Consider the following 13,815-nt stretch of genomic DNA (forward strand, 5'->3'; position numbering starts at 1 on the left):
TTTGCTTCAAAACCGAGGCTGCTGAAATTTTAAACCTTTAATCCGATGTACAACATGAGCTTCCATTTGGCTTTTTTTTTTAGTTTTCAAAAGAAAGAAACAAAAGATTAGTTTCTTGTTTTTGAAAAGTTTTGTCTTTCAACTTATTCAATGAAATAACTCGCTGTCCCTGAATATCCTCGCTAACTGGGCAGATTAAGTTGTTTCTTCACAAGTATTAACCGTTACAGAGGATATATTGTACAACCTGAACCTGTTCATCTGAAAATAACAAGAAGTTCCAGACATCCGATGGTCAATATGAAATGAACATGTCACAAAAATAGAAGTCTGTGCTGAATTTTCTCATAAATGTTACGAAAAACAAACAGAGCTTTAGTTGGTCCCTTTGCTGACACCTTAAAAAGGACTCTGACCCCATCAAACTCCACTACCCGTCTTCTACAATGGCAAGAAAAGAAAAAGGAAAGTATAACATTTCGGACAACTGAAGAAAATGTCATATATAGATTCTCCAGTTCTATAAATAACTGTCTGGGATCTGGATATTATTGGAATTAACTGGATGTCATATCTGAACCCACTCCCTGCTAATAAACACTTGTGACCAGGACAATGGGATTTTCATCTCCCTTTCTATAGAGCGATATATGCCTGTTGGTACATGGTTGCCCCTTTACTTCTGCATGAGTCAGATGGTTTTATCAGTAAGGAGACAGGGTACACATCAGGATAAAACAATGGTCCCAATGTGCTGATAATAGACAAGGTCAATACTAGGACAGGATTTGGCACAGCCAAGTATTGGTGCAACACATAAGAAATAGGGACAAGCCAAGGTCATCAACAAGAAGGCAGACATAGTAACGAAAAAAGATCCTGAATGGTCCTCAAGTCCGAGCAGGGGTCTGGGCAGAAGTATAAGAACATCAGAAGGCAGGCAGGGGTCAATGAAACACATTAGCTGCATGGCAGTAATGTGATTTGTTTATCCCTTATGCCTTCATGGCCTCATCGACCAATAGGCTGATCAGGCTGAAGCCCGAGATACTGGGTTCCCGGAGTGGGGAAGGGGCAATTTTTTGAAATTATAGGTGGCAGGCACTCCCTGGGCTGTCTGGCATCATCGGGGCCAATCCCTGGTCTAATTGTAGCAGCAGCTAACAGCCAGCTTAAGGGAGGTGATGAAGATAACGGTGAGGGGGGCTTAATAAAAATGGATCCCCATCTCCCTTTACAAACTTTTGCACCATGAAGACTTCATTGTCTTGAGCAGAAAATCCATGCGTCCTTGTGTGTAAGGTAGGGTACAATTGCACAAAGAAACAAATATCATAGCAATATATATTTTATCTTTTTTCTGATCCTTTTTAATAATATGACAGCAAATAAAATTAAAAGTATAATTTTTTTTTAAGATACTGAAAGGTAAAAGAAGACTCTGCAACGACCTGACATGACACTCGCAGCCTGTATCATACACTAACATTCATTCATTATTCAGACTGTATTTGAGAAGATTGTCATAGCCACAGTTCTATCCTGATGAACTGCTTATCTAGAAACTAATGATGTTTGTTTGACACACTCTCCTTGTAGCAGAGCCATGCTGCTTTACATTGTACAAGACATTCGTCTTAAGGTATTTAACAATTCTTTACTTACGGATTGCTGGATGAACACAGTAGGGCCCCTGCCTTGTTCCAATGAGTAATAGAGGAAGCTGCAGTTTTACAGAACTTGGGGAATTTAAAGGTATAATAAACATTTTGCAGACTATGTAGACTAATTGTTGTTTATTTTTCCTGGAAAAGGAGTCATATTGAAAGCTTTTGTTTGACTGATCAGAGTAATCTAATCTTGCCCTTATAATTTTATGCCCTCTCAGCTGGAAAGATTAGGTGTTCTGTAGAGCAAGAGTTGATGTCCTGTGGGTATAATAAAGCTGTATTAGAGGGGACGAAAGAAGAACATGAGGAAATGTAGCTAGAGAAGGTCTCACCAATATCATCATGAGACATGAAATGTCATCCGTCCACTGGCTGCCAGTGGCCAGTTTGGCAGACCTGCATCTCCAAATAAGGTCTGGCTGGGCTGAGTCCATGGGCTATTAGTTTTTTTTTTCTTTAAAATGTTCTTAAAAGGCTGCTGAGCCACGTCTCGCCCCCTGGGCTAAAATCTGTCAACCAGCCCTTCAGACAAGTGCCTCCTGGACATCCTAGGTGCTTCCCCGTAAGTGCTGCCCTTCCCCATTATTACCCCATGTGGAGAGGGGATGGTGGTGTCTTCTCCTGTTGGGAGTGTGGTGCTGAGCTTTGATACAGCATCACACTCCTAACCCATTAACCAACATGGAAAAGTCACAACCAACAGCTTCATGGGAAAAAAATTGCCAGGGCCTGATTATGGGCTCCAGCCATCCTAGGCAAATACACCGGCTATATGGAAACAGTGAATGGATACAGTAGAAGCCTGGGCCACCCCTGGTCTCAGGGTAGATAACTGAGGAAGTTGATTGCCGGAATTTGAAAAAAAACAAAAACCCACATAAAAAAATAGATAAAAAAAAAAGTGTGCCGGGCTCTGTCCCCGATGGACCCAGCAACCCAGCTGCAGCTTGATCAGCCTATTGGTTGATTATGCCCTGGGTGCCATGGTCAAAACAAAGACTCATTCAGTGTTTTAGGTGCCCCCCAAACCCAGGTGCCCTATGCAACCTTCTAGCTTTGCATAGTTGAAGTGTCTGTCCTGATCTCTGGGCTTCTCTTCTTCATTATTATGTGCTATACATTATGACCCAGAATAATGGAGTGGACCATCATTTGCTACCAAATATACAGTACATATTATAGTGAAGCAGGTATATTGGCGAAAATAGTGAGAGAGGTGGGTCTGCCAAACACTCAAGTGGCGGTTATACCAGCCGGGACCTGGCAGTCAGGCTGTGCTTAGTGACATCTAACAGTGGTCAGCGGCAATATAAGTGGCCGTTATAAAGATAGAAAACTAAGTAAATTAATCTTATATAATGTATTTGCTTTTAAGTACTTACAGTTCTCTGCATATTGAGTGTATCATTTTAATAAATAGACAGTGACCAGTTAGAAATTGATGGATCTGTACAAAGCATTCACATTAAATAGTTTAATTATTCATAGTACAACAATGGTGATCCAGCGATCTATTCTAAAGAACATGATTACCCATCTTTTCTGTATCCCAACAAAGAGCCTAAAGGTGTTTTCAGATGACTTTAATTCACTGGCTTGAACATGCTCTCCTGCGCTATGTAATAAATAGTTAGATCTTTGTGGCATCTTCTTGTGCATTTTTTGTATGTTTAATTTTTTAATTCATTAAAATTTATTTTTGTTTCACTTTGTTATATTCTGTGCTTTGTGTTCCGTGTCCGGCCGAGAGAAGGAAAAACATCTCCCTGATGATATGAGGACATAGCTGAAAGGCACATACGGATTACGGAAAGAGAAAGGTTATGTTGTAAAAGTGGTAGGAGTGCACATGTAAAGTAGTAGATAAAACTAATTTGATGTCGTAAAACCCTTTAATAAACCCAACTCTTATATAATGACATTTACATTGTCTTCTGGATTGTTGATAAATATTTTACAGCACATTAACTAGAAGTCGAGAAAGGACAATGTAACCAATGAATAGAGTAACCCTGCTTGTAAAACACTGAGAATGGATTTATTTACACACGGATTTGTTCTAGTTAATTATCCGCCTCCAATAATGCTTTTCTTTATTCATAATTCCTGCAGATTTTATCTCTTCTTCCATGTAACCGCCGTGCTGTCTTCGCTCCCTTCTAATTGAGAACATTTCACTCTCCCCGGCACTTACCGTAAATCCAGCGGTGTGAATATCTGTGTGATAAAAATATGTTTACATTACCAGGGAACTAACCGTTTCCTTTGAAACATCTGATTGCCCTAGGAACATTTGCTGATATCCACATGGACTAGTTTAACCAATTTAAAGTAAATAAAAAATCTCATTCCCTCTGGTACACAATATACAGTTTTGTACTTATGGCAACGCGCAAGAGCTGTCTGACAAGCGATAATCCTTGAAAGGATGAAATAATATCAAGAATGTGCTGTCATTTTCAGTAAAACTGTGAAGAATTGTGTTTCAAACTCCTATTGTCCCATAGATTGTAAACTTGCGAGCAGGGTTCTCTTACCTCTCTGTCTGTATGTATTACCCAGTATTGTCTTATTAATGTTTGTTCCCAATTGTGAAGCGCTACGGAATTTGCTGGCGCTATATAAATAAATGTTGATGATGATGATGAAGAATTGTAAGATTATTCATACATTGTGCGTATTCTTTGTGTTGTAGTTTTTCCTGTCTCTTTAAGAGTCATTCTTTCAGAAGGAGACATGGTCATCCAAAAACAATTCATTGTATGTCGAGAAATTTTACTATAATTGAGAATAAGAATCTTATGATCTTTTAATAAGAATTTGATTACATGGTTACAGAGAACTTTATCCAAAATGGTTTGAGTGGATACCAATTTAGGATAACCAGAGCCGCAACTTAAAATTTTAACACCTTGGGTGAGAAAGAAAAATGCCGCCCCCCTAGTCTAACCTATTTTTTTGACCAAATGAACCTAAATATTCATAAACTGATCCCACCTTCAGCGCTGCTCGCTGGAAGTTCACCCCATCTCACAGACCTAGTTACGGGCCTGAGGATAAATGTGACTCCATCCATAGACAAGTATAATGCATTTTGGATACATTTAAATGATATGCAAATGTACTCATTACTTCCATATTGTTGTTTTCACATTTGCTTTGATGACTACTGCTGTCCATTTTTTCAGAATGGTTTAGCTTAAGGGCAAACATGCCTGTAGGAGTTAAAAACTAGCTGCCTTTGTTGTGTTTAAGAAAATTAAGTATAAGTATTATTCTCTAGAAGTATGAATTTCTAAATAGGTAGAACAGTGATCATTAAGTGAATTTCTATATAGTAAACTTGTTTCCATATATGCTCTAAATCGGCCATTGAGAGTGGAGGCCATTATAGACACCGGTAGGCACAACCAGGCACAGGTAGGGACTAAAATAACCAACCTGGACCTGAAAACTGTTGTGGTCATCCAGGAAGTAGAATGAGATAGAAAAACTGCCAAACATACTAGCTAAGTTCTGGAACTGGAAAGAGATCAATGGTCAAGGTCATTAGCCAAGGTCAAGGGTTGACAAGCTGCCTAACGTTCCGCTACAGAGCAACCACAGGCAAAGGATTCTCAAAAAAAAGTTTCTCAAAAAAGAGAAATGCAGGAATTGGCACTAATGAGTCTTCATAATCCTGCACCAAGCACAGAAAACTCTGCAACAGTAGCAGATACTAATGCATGAAGTCATCGCCTACTGGCGTCATGTGCGCCCAAATTGGAATAATGCGATTAGTAGCAATCATGTAGTAGTAGAAGTAAAGTCCGCTCATGCATGCTCTGTGAACCCGGTCAGTTAGGTGTGATGCTGAAGGACCAGATCACAAAGTAAAGATTCACACTACTTCTATCAAGTGAGCCAATGATCTCCCGTGTTGATGGGGATCAACCGATTTAACCTTTTGTCTTGCTTGATCATATTTTTTTTGCTTCCTAGCTCAAAATGTGACCCTTGATTTCTAAATCAATTCAAAAGGCTATGGTAAGTGGCTGTCAGAGAGGTCAATAGTTTATCAGCAGCCCTCTGTAGTTAAATTTGCATTGAACTGCAAACTTTTGAACTCCATAAAGTTAGGATACAATATCAAGCAAATTTTATAAAATAAAATTTCTTATAGGGTGCTTTTTTTCTTGTCTTATTTTAATCTTACATGGATGAGATAGTATATTTAGCAAGGGCAATTTTAGAGTTTAAGATATGGTTGCAGAATTGTCCAATCGACCTTTAACAGTTGAAAATTATCTTCCCACATTGAGAACCTCAAATTCGCACTCTGTGCTGTTAGAGTACCCTGCTCCTTCCATCATCTGACTCTCAATCTGTTGCTTTCCTGCTTGCTAACACGCCCCCTCCCCCTCCCCTCAAGGCACAGCCCTGTCACATGCAGCTCTGCCCTCACTAACACAATCGCATGAATGGACAGGTCACTGCCTCCCACAAGATCAGCATAAAAATCTCCTGCTGCTGTGACCGTACAAATGATCTGACTAGCTACAGGTTGTCCTATCTCCACCCATTTCAAAACTAATGGCACCCTGGATGTGCAGGAGATAACGATTTAACAAAATGCGGTGCTCGGACCCCAGTTGAATGTAGTTAGATGTTGGCTGCTCTCTCCTACAGGTGTTCAGCAATTTACACAGATTGTGAAAATATTGTACTGGGGGAGCCTGCCATACTCTAGTCAATAGCATGGAGGTCCTGTTATATAACAGCCCCTCGGTTTGATGTCCAGCAATATACTAGCCACCAAATTGGAAGACCCACCATATACTACTCCCCACATTGTTAAATTTTTGCAATACACTAGCTACCAGATTGTTCATATCCTAGCCACCAGATTGAAGGGCCTGCTATTTACAACCCATCAGTTTGGAAGACTACTTTAAACTCTTGCCACCAGTTTGGAGATCTTTAAACACTAGCCAGGAGATAGAGGTCCTACCTATCACTAGCTACCAGACTGAGATTTGGTTTTTATGCTATTCACCAGAATAAGCTATGTTCACTAACCAACAACGGGGACTGTATTTTAACCATTGGAATGAGAGATGGGAATAACATAGTCTTATATTATATATTTTGGTGCTTGCATTCTGTATTAAATAAACAATATGGGCCGCATTTAGATGGGTATTATTACTTTATTTTAGAATGATCAAAGTTGAAGTATTCAGCTGTTTTTCTGCACTATAGTTTTTTTCCACCCCCAAGAAAAATCTGCATACTTGTCTTCTGTATCATAGGCTGACTTTACAATTTGTACTGTGATGTTTTAATGCCTTCAAAATTCAGTTTTAAGGGAAATATCCTAAGTAAGAACCAGTCCCCAAAAACTACTTACCAAGGGTTCGGCATTTACAGGATCAACATCGCGTTCAAGGCTGCCATTGTTCTGCTTGTTCTTATGCGCTCCTACTTGTTCTTGCTTGTCAGTGGATGTCACACCGCCTGTCTGAAGTAATACTGGGTTATTAGGAACGAGAAGAATGCAACAAATGGCTCTCTTGTAAAAACCTTGGAACACTCTAATGTTAGGGTACAGAAGCAAGTTGTTGCAGGGGTGTTGCAAATAGATGGGGCAGCTCACTAATTAGTCTTTGCTATGATTTGCCAATGATGTCATATAACGATCATTATTGTACTCCATTTTTTTTATCTGAGATATCTTTGTTTATGGATCCTACTACATATTATCCAAGCAGATGAAACAGCATTAGGGATGTTCTTATTATTAAGTGCAAAAATTCAAATAGAGATGTCTCTTTGTGCTTAATTAATTATTGCCACATTTTATTAAACATTTAGAACATTCCCAAATACTTCCAAATTCTTTGAAAACAATAAAACTATTTGGTTTTTATTTCTTGGAAGATATTTATTAAGAGGGATGACCAAATGTGTATAGTTATTAGACTCATCTCGTTATCGCAATAGTCTCAAATGTACAGATATTTTTCTTTTCTTTTCTATTCACTCAGGATTGCCAGCAATACTCTATATATTTTCGTCACTATGTCTTAAAAGAGAAGGGTTGAAGAAGCTAAGGATTACATCTGCTTCATACAGTAGGGTGTCATAGTTTTACTGAAGATTTATCTGAGTGAACCCCTACATTTTGTTTAAATTTATTTGTGACCAGTTTTTGGTGAAATTAGGTGATCTAAAATAAAATACAAAGTTGTACTAACCAGCAAATCGATGGGTCCCCGGACTTGTAGATCCTCTTTCCTGCTCAGGCACGCATTGTCAAAGTCCCTCCCCTATTGAACTTCCAATTAGTGTAATGAAGGTCTGACAAAGCCAAAAGGAGGATCTCCAGATGCACAAAATGCTGGTGATAAAAATTTGCAATAGTTTATTTTTTCTCAAATTGAATTGCAAAGACAGAAGGATTTCCCATTGGAATACAAAGAAAGAAGAATTTCCCACTGGATTACAAAACGGTACAGGAATATTAACATTACAAAACACATGGCACATTTAACAAACCGCATGGAAGTGAAGGTGAAGATTTGAAAGGGCTGACGTTAAAGTTGTACCACATTTTCAACCATGAAGCATTGTCACTCACGAAAATGGAGAGCTAAATAGGCCCCTTAAAGTCTTTTTGTATCCAATTAAAATAAGTCTGGGGTTCATAGATGAGGCAAAGAAAATATTGAAAATAGTGAGGGTTTGCAGCAGTGTTTCCGCTTTCAAATTCCAGGATTCCAAGCCTTAATCTGGTTGTTTCTTGGAAAACCAGGAAACACAGGGAAACATGGGGGGTGAAAGTGAATGCACTGCAATAAACAAGCAAAAACTCTTGCTCTGGATGACTGACAGATTGAAAGATACAAGTGTTCCTTAAATATAATTATATAATAGTAATTATACTATGAGTACCAGCTTGGGGACATACATTGTTAAAAATGAGATTTGGTTATGTGCTTATTAAAAGGGGTGAAATATAGCACAGTTTAAACCATTAACTGTTTTCTGTACAGAGACTGCTCTACCAGGTAAATGCATCTGATTTCTACACCAACTTGTGTGTGACACCATCAGCAAATTTCAATGGAGTGCCGATTGCTCAAACTGGAGGCATAACACACTTTGGTGTTAGCTTTGTATCTTTTATTCTGATATTCTCTGGTATATCTGAAGTATAAGACTAGAGACGCTGTAATGTGAATGAGCTGAGGTCCTCGTTTAGTCTCTAACATAATGACACCATGCATGTCTGCTGTTCTTTGTACTGAGTTGCTGCGTTAGACTACAGAGCACGTTTGCATTCTCTTGGCAGTAAAGATGTAAAACCTTTCAATGAATATTATATGACCTCTTCCAAGACAGAGAACTGACGACTGTTTCTCATCTAGATAGTGCCACATAATGCATTATAAACAAATTCTTTTGTACAACTGTTAGCGACACTGTGACCTATATATTTCATTTATGTAACTCTAATGTGTTCAGGGAATGCACCAATAATACAGTATAAGTTATACATGCAAAGATAAAAATCTGTAAACTCATTACAATATTCTAATGCTTATAGCCCTTAAGGATATTTGATATTTCATTTGAAAACTATATGGCATTATGATTATTATTATTATATCATTATTATTATTATTATTATTATTATTATTATCGAAGGTACCACAGTGCTCTGCTGTGCTGGACAGTGGGGAAAATAGGGCACATACTGTATGTCAAGAAGCTAACAGAAAATGTTCTGGATTCAACAGAAAGTCCGATCAGAGAGAAGGTACAGAGTCTAACGAGGTGCAGTTGTTTACCAAGGATCCCCGGGAAGGAGGTATGGGCTTGACTACTATCTCTTGCAGGTTGCAGCCCTCCAAGCAGGGTGTGGACGCGATTTGTGGTCGGAAACCAGCAAAAATGATAGGGGACCCACTGGTGTAGACAGTAGAACCAGAGCACACTGGCGTTGACGATAGAACCAGAACATACTGGTGTGAATGTAATAACCAGGACACATTGTAATGCATAGGGATAATAGAATGCTGAAGACACTAGGGAACCAAGAATCAATAGCCTAACAATTACCCTATTTGATTAATACTGAGTATTGTGAGAGTATAAAACAATGAATAGTTATTAAAGGTACAAATATATGTGTGAAATACCTTAAAAACTATAACTACAGATATGAGAACTACGCCCATGAAGAAAAACAAGTGTTTCCCATGGAGCAGACAATAACAGGATGCAAGGCTGAAAACAAACGACCTGGAAGATATTTTTCACAGCACTGGTCAAAGGATGTTGCCTTATATGTATTTATTGTTGCAAATAAATATTTGCTGAGCTAAAGAGATTTCCTTATATGTACTTACTGTTGCAAAGAAAGATTTGTCCTTATATGTACTTGTTGTTAGCCAGTTAATGCTCGAGCTTAGGTATAAATAAAGGAGCAGTCTGAGAAGATCCTCAGAGCTGATTCTGAAACTACAACAACTTGTTTGTGTTTCATTAACATCCTCTCCAGTTGACTAAAATATGCCAAAAGTAAATCAGGTTATCAGAGATCGATAATAAGGACACCAAGCCTTGGTACCCCGATAGTGTATCTGAAATATTCAAGATTGCACCCATCATCTAACAGAGCCTTCAAGGCATTAGAGAAGGGAGTCCCTTTTACCTCCAGGTTATGGACAAATAGTGTCCTGGACCCTGGAGAGTGAAGCGAGCAGGTTGGTGCAGGACATTAGCCCCCTTTTAAAGGTGGACACAGGACACCCATTAAAGGGCTTCTTAGGAAATTTCAGATGAAAGAATTTCAGAAGAATGGGAGCATAGACACCCATAGCATCAATCTAGGCATATGCCTCTGGACCAAATCCTTTCCAATCAACTAAGAATTGAGCTTTGAGATATTATGGAATTAAGGATTTGCTGTGCCTTAAATTCCTCACCATGATTGGTCTTGATAATAGACAAAAGAATGGATATTGAGAAAAAAAGGTTGGTAATAAAAGGTTTGAGCAGAGAAATATGAAAGTTGTTAGGTATATGGGGTGAAGGGGACTGGTTTAACCTAAAAGCCACTAGAGAACCTCAAATGGGCTAATGTATCTAGATGCATGTTTCATGCAAGGCACGATCAAAAGTATAGTCTGTATGGATATCCAAACCCTCTCTCCGACCTTTAACATAGGACTAAGACACCATTTCTTGTCCGAATTTTTTGTATAGCAGACTGATGACTCAGATTTTTCAACACATAAACCCAGATTTTATTAAAACTCTGACTTATGGAATTACCTGCAGGTACTTCAGTGATAAGTTAGGAGGAACATTTTGGTAACAAAATGATGGAGGCTGTATAACAACAAGTGGTTGATGAAGTTTTGTGAAAATGGTTCTAAGATTAACTCATACAACGTAACTGACACATGTAGGTGGGAGTAGGGTAGGTGTGAGGGTACACCAGTGTGAATAGTATAGTTGGGACTAAGGTAGATATGAAGGGGTAGTGGTGTAGTACATGTGGGTGTAAGTAAGGTAGATTTGTAGACAGTGGAGAGTCTGATCAGGCTTGGTAGAGAATTCCATAAGTGAATAGTGGCATATGAGATATAAATGTGTAACCCCTGTTTAAGTGGGTGTATAGTGGCAGTGTATCCTTCCTACTATGTTTCCAACTCCCAGCGCTGTATCCAATTGGATAAAAAGTAATTAGGCCGCCCAGTTGTTATAAATTCAGTTCACCAGCACTGTTTAAAAAAAAAATCATATGGTTAGAACAACATGCATAAAAATATTTTTTTTTATAAGTCAGTGATTAATTTTATCAATCAAGAAGAATATATCCCTGATGTAACAGTTTCATTGATTAGAGTTGTCCATACAGTGATACAGTCCACAGCTATAAACCTGAGCTACATCTTGAGCTAATGTTCAGAGCTACAAACCAGAGCAACAAACGGGAGCTGACTCTAGAACTACAACAAATAAATTATCATTGGGAAGGAAAAAGCAGGACAGCAACAGCAATAACAAAGAATTTGGCTGATACGAGCATTTCATCAAAGGTCACAGTGCCTTCCAATACAACTATGGAACACTAGTCACAGCCCTGCAAGACCAGGTGATGACTCACATTTGAGTTTGTCAAAGGCTTGTGGGTGAGTATAAGCGTAAAACAGAATGTACAAGTACTGACAATGCTCATGGAGCTCAATCAACAGACCCAGCATTACACAAAAAGGACTGGATTCAAAACATCAGTCATCAACGTGAAACACATAAATGTTTTAGGGGCAGAAAGGTCGATCACTTAAAGGCAGACAGCATGGTTTGGAAAACCAGAACACATCATTTAAAGAAGGAAGATAATCATCAAAAGCCGAGAGTGGTAGAAAACACTTTAGGAAGTTAATTTGCCTTGAATACCGAAGTTAATGCCTTTTTATTAAATGCCTGGTATATTGATGCTGGATCCATGGGTCGTATGACTAATAATTAAAAAATGCTTCAATCAGCTTCATCAAAGCAAAAGAGAGTGAATTACCAATGATAAAATTCAATAAACGGTCTCTGAAGGAATAGGTGAGGGTTACCTCCATTGTCCTGTCTCCTAAAAGCTCACCAAAATAATAACTGTAAAAAATGTAATATATATGCCTAGTCTTGAAAGAAACTTGTTGTTGATGAAAAAGCTCACCCTGCAGGGCAATGAAGTGACATTTAAAGGAGGCAGCTGTGTTATTACAAATGGGAGTCACACGCTCACAAGAGAAAAAAAATCACAAACTGTATGAGCTGAATTAGTGGTTACCACTGCCAAAGAGGATCAGCATATGCACTGTATACATACCTGGCACGGTTACATTGGGCACAGGAATCCGAAAGCAATAAAGAAACAAGATCTGCATGCCAGTGGCGTAACATTGACCTGTGCAGTCATATAATAAAATGTACTAGCTGTATAAATGGGAAAATGACAAGGAAATTTTTGGCAAAAAACAGTACCAGCAGATGTCATCAGTCCCTAGACCTGGTTCATACAGATGTACCCGGACCAATGAGAAATCAGACCCCATTATTTAGGTATTTTTTTACGAATTTATTGATTGTTCATGGTACACAATTCTCTACCTGATTTACAAGGAGGAAGTGACAGAGAAACTTCAAGAATATCTTGACAAAGTAAAAAAAATGTTTTCAGAATGTGCAGATAATGGCTCAGAATACACAAGAGACAATATGTAATAGTTCTCTGGAAGTGCTTTTGAAGTAGACTGTGTTCAATCAGCCTGAATTGGCTTTATCTGTTGCAAATGTGCGGAATCTAACGTGGTGTAGGATTTCGCCAGGAACCACCGCCATGAGACATGGATTTTGCTGCTAGCACCGTGCAGGTCTCTGCCATCCGAACAGGTTCTAGACATGACTGACAGGTCAGGAAGTTCAGAGAATGACTAAGTACACAAGATGCAGGAACCGTGGAAGGGTATGTTGGAGGTGCTATTACCAGGAATACTTCTGGAGGATGATACCAGGATTCACACCAGAAACATGGTTATACCAAGACAATTCTGGAAGATTGTATTACCAGGAATACTCTGGAAATGGCAGAATTCACTGTAAGGTGATCATACCAGGATTCACACCAGATGGGTGTATATATCAGGAAAACACTGGAAAATGGTATTACCGGGAATTCTATACAGGTGAGTGATGCCAGAATTGACTGGAGGAGACAGACATCAGGAATGCTCTGCAGATGACTGATACCAGGTATACACTTAAACAATATTAATATGAAATAGGAGTCAAAATGGGAAGAAGAACAAGTGCTAAACCGACATCATAGAGCCTGACCGTGGGAATTAGAGGAGGTAGCCTCTGGAGCAGAAGCTGTCTTGTAGCAAAAGAGCTCGCCAAACCCAGGCAAGAGTGTTAGTGAGTCTAGCTTGTTGACAGTGTTATGGTCTGGGCCACTGTATAACCAAGAACAGAATGGTTTTGCAGACAGAATAAACCTTTGTGAAAGTAGAAGAAATATGCTCTTTGATGCAGATGTGTCAGCCACATTCTTAGGAAAGGCAGTTATGATAGTCAGCTATCTTTTGCTTACTTGGAA

Source organism: Mixophyes fleayi, chromosome 5 (assembly GCF_038048845.1).
Source record: "Mixophyes fleayi isolate aMixFle1 chromosome 5, aMixFle1.hap1, whole genome shotgun sequence".
Classification (NCBI taxonomy): domain Eukaryota; kingdom Metazoa; phylum Chordata; class Amphibia; order Anura; family Limnodynastidae; genus Mixophyes; species Mixophyes fleayi.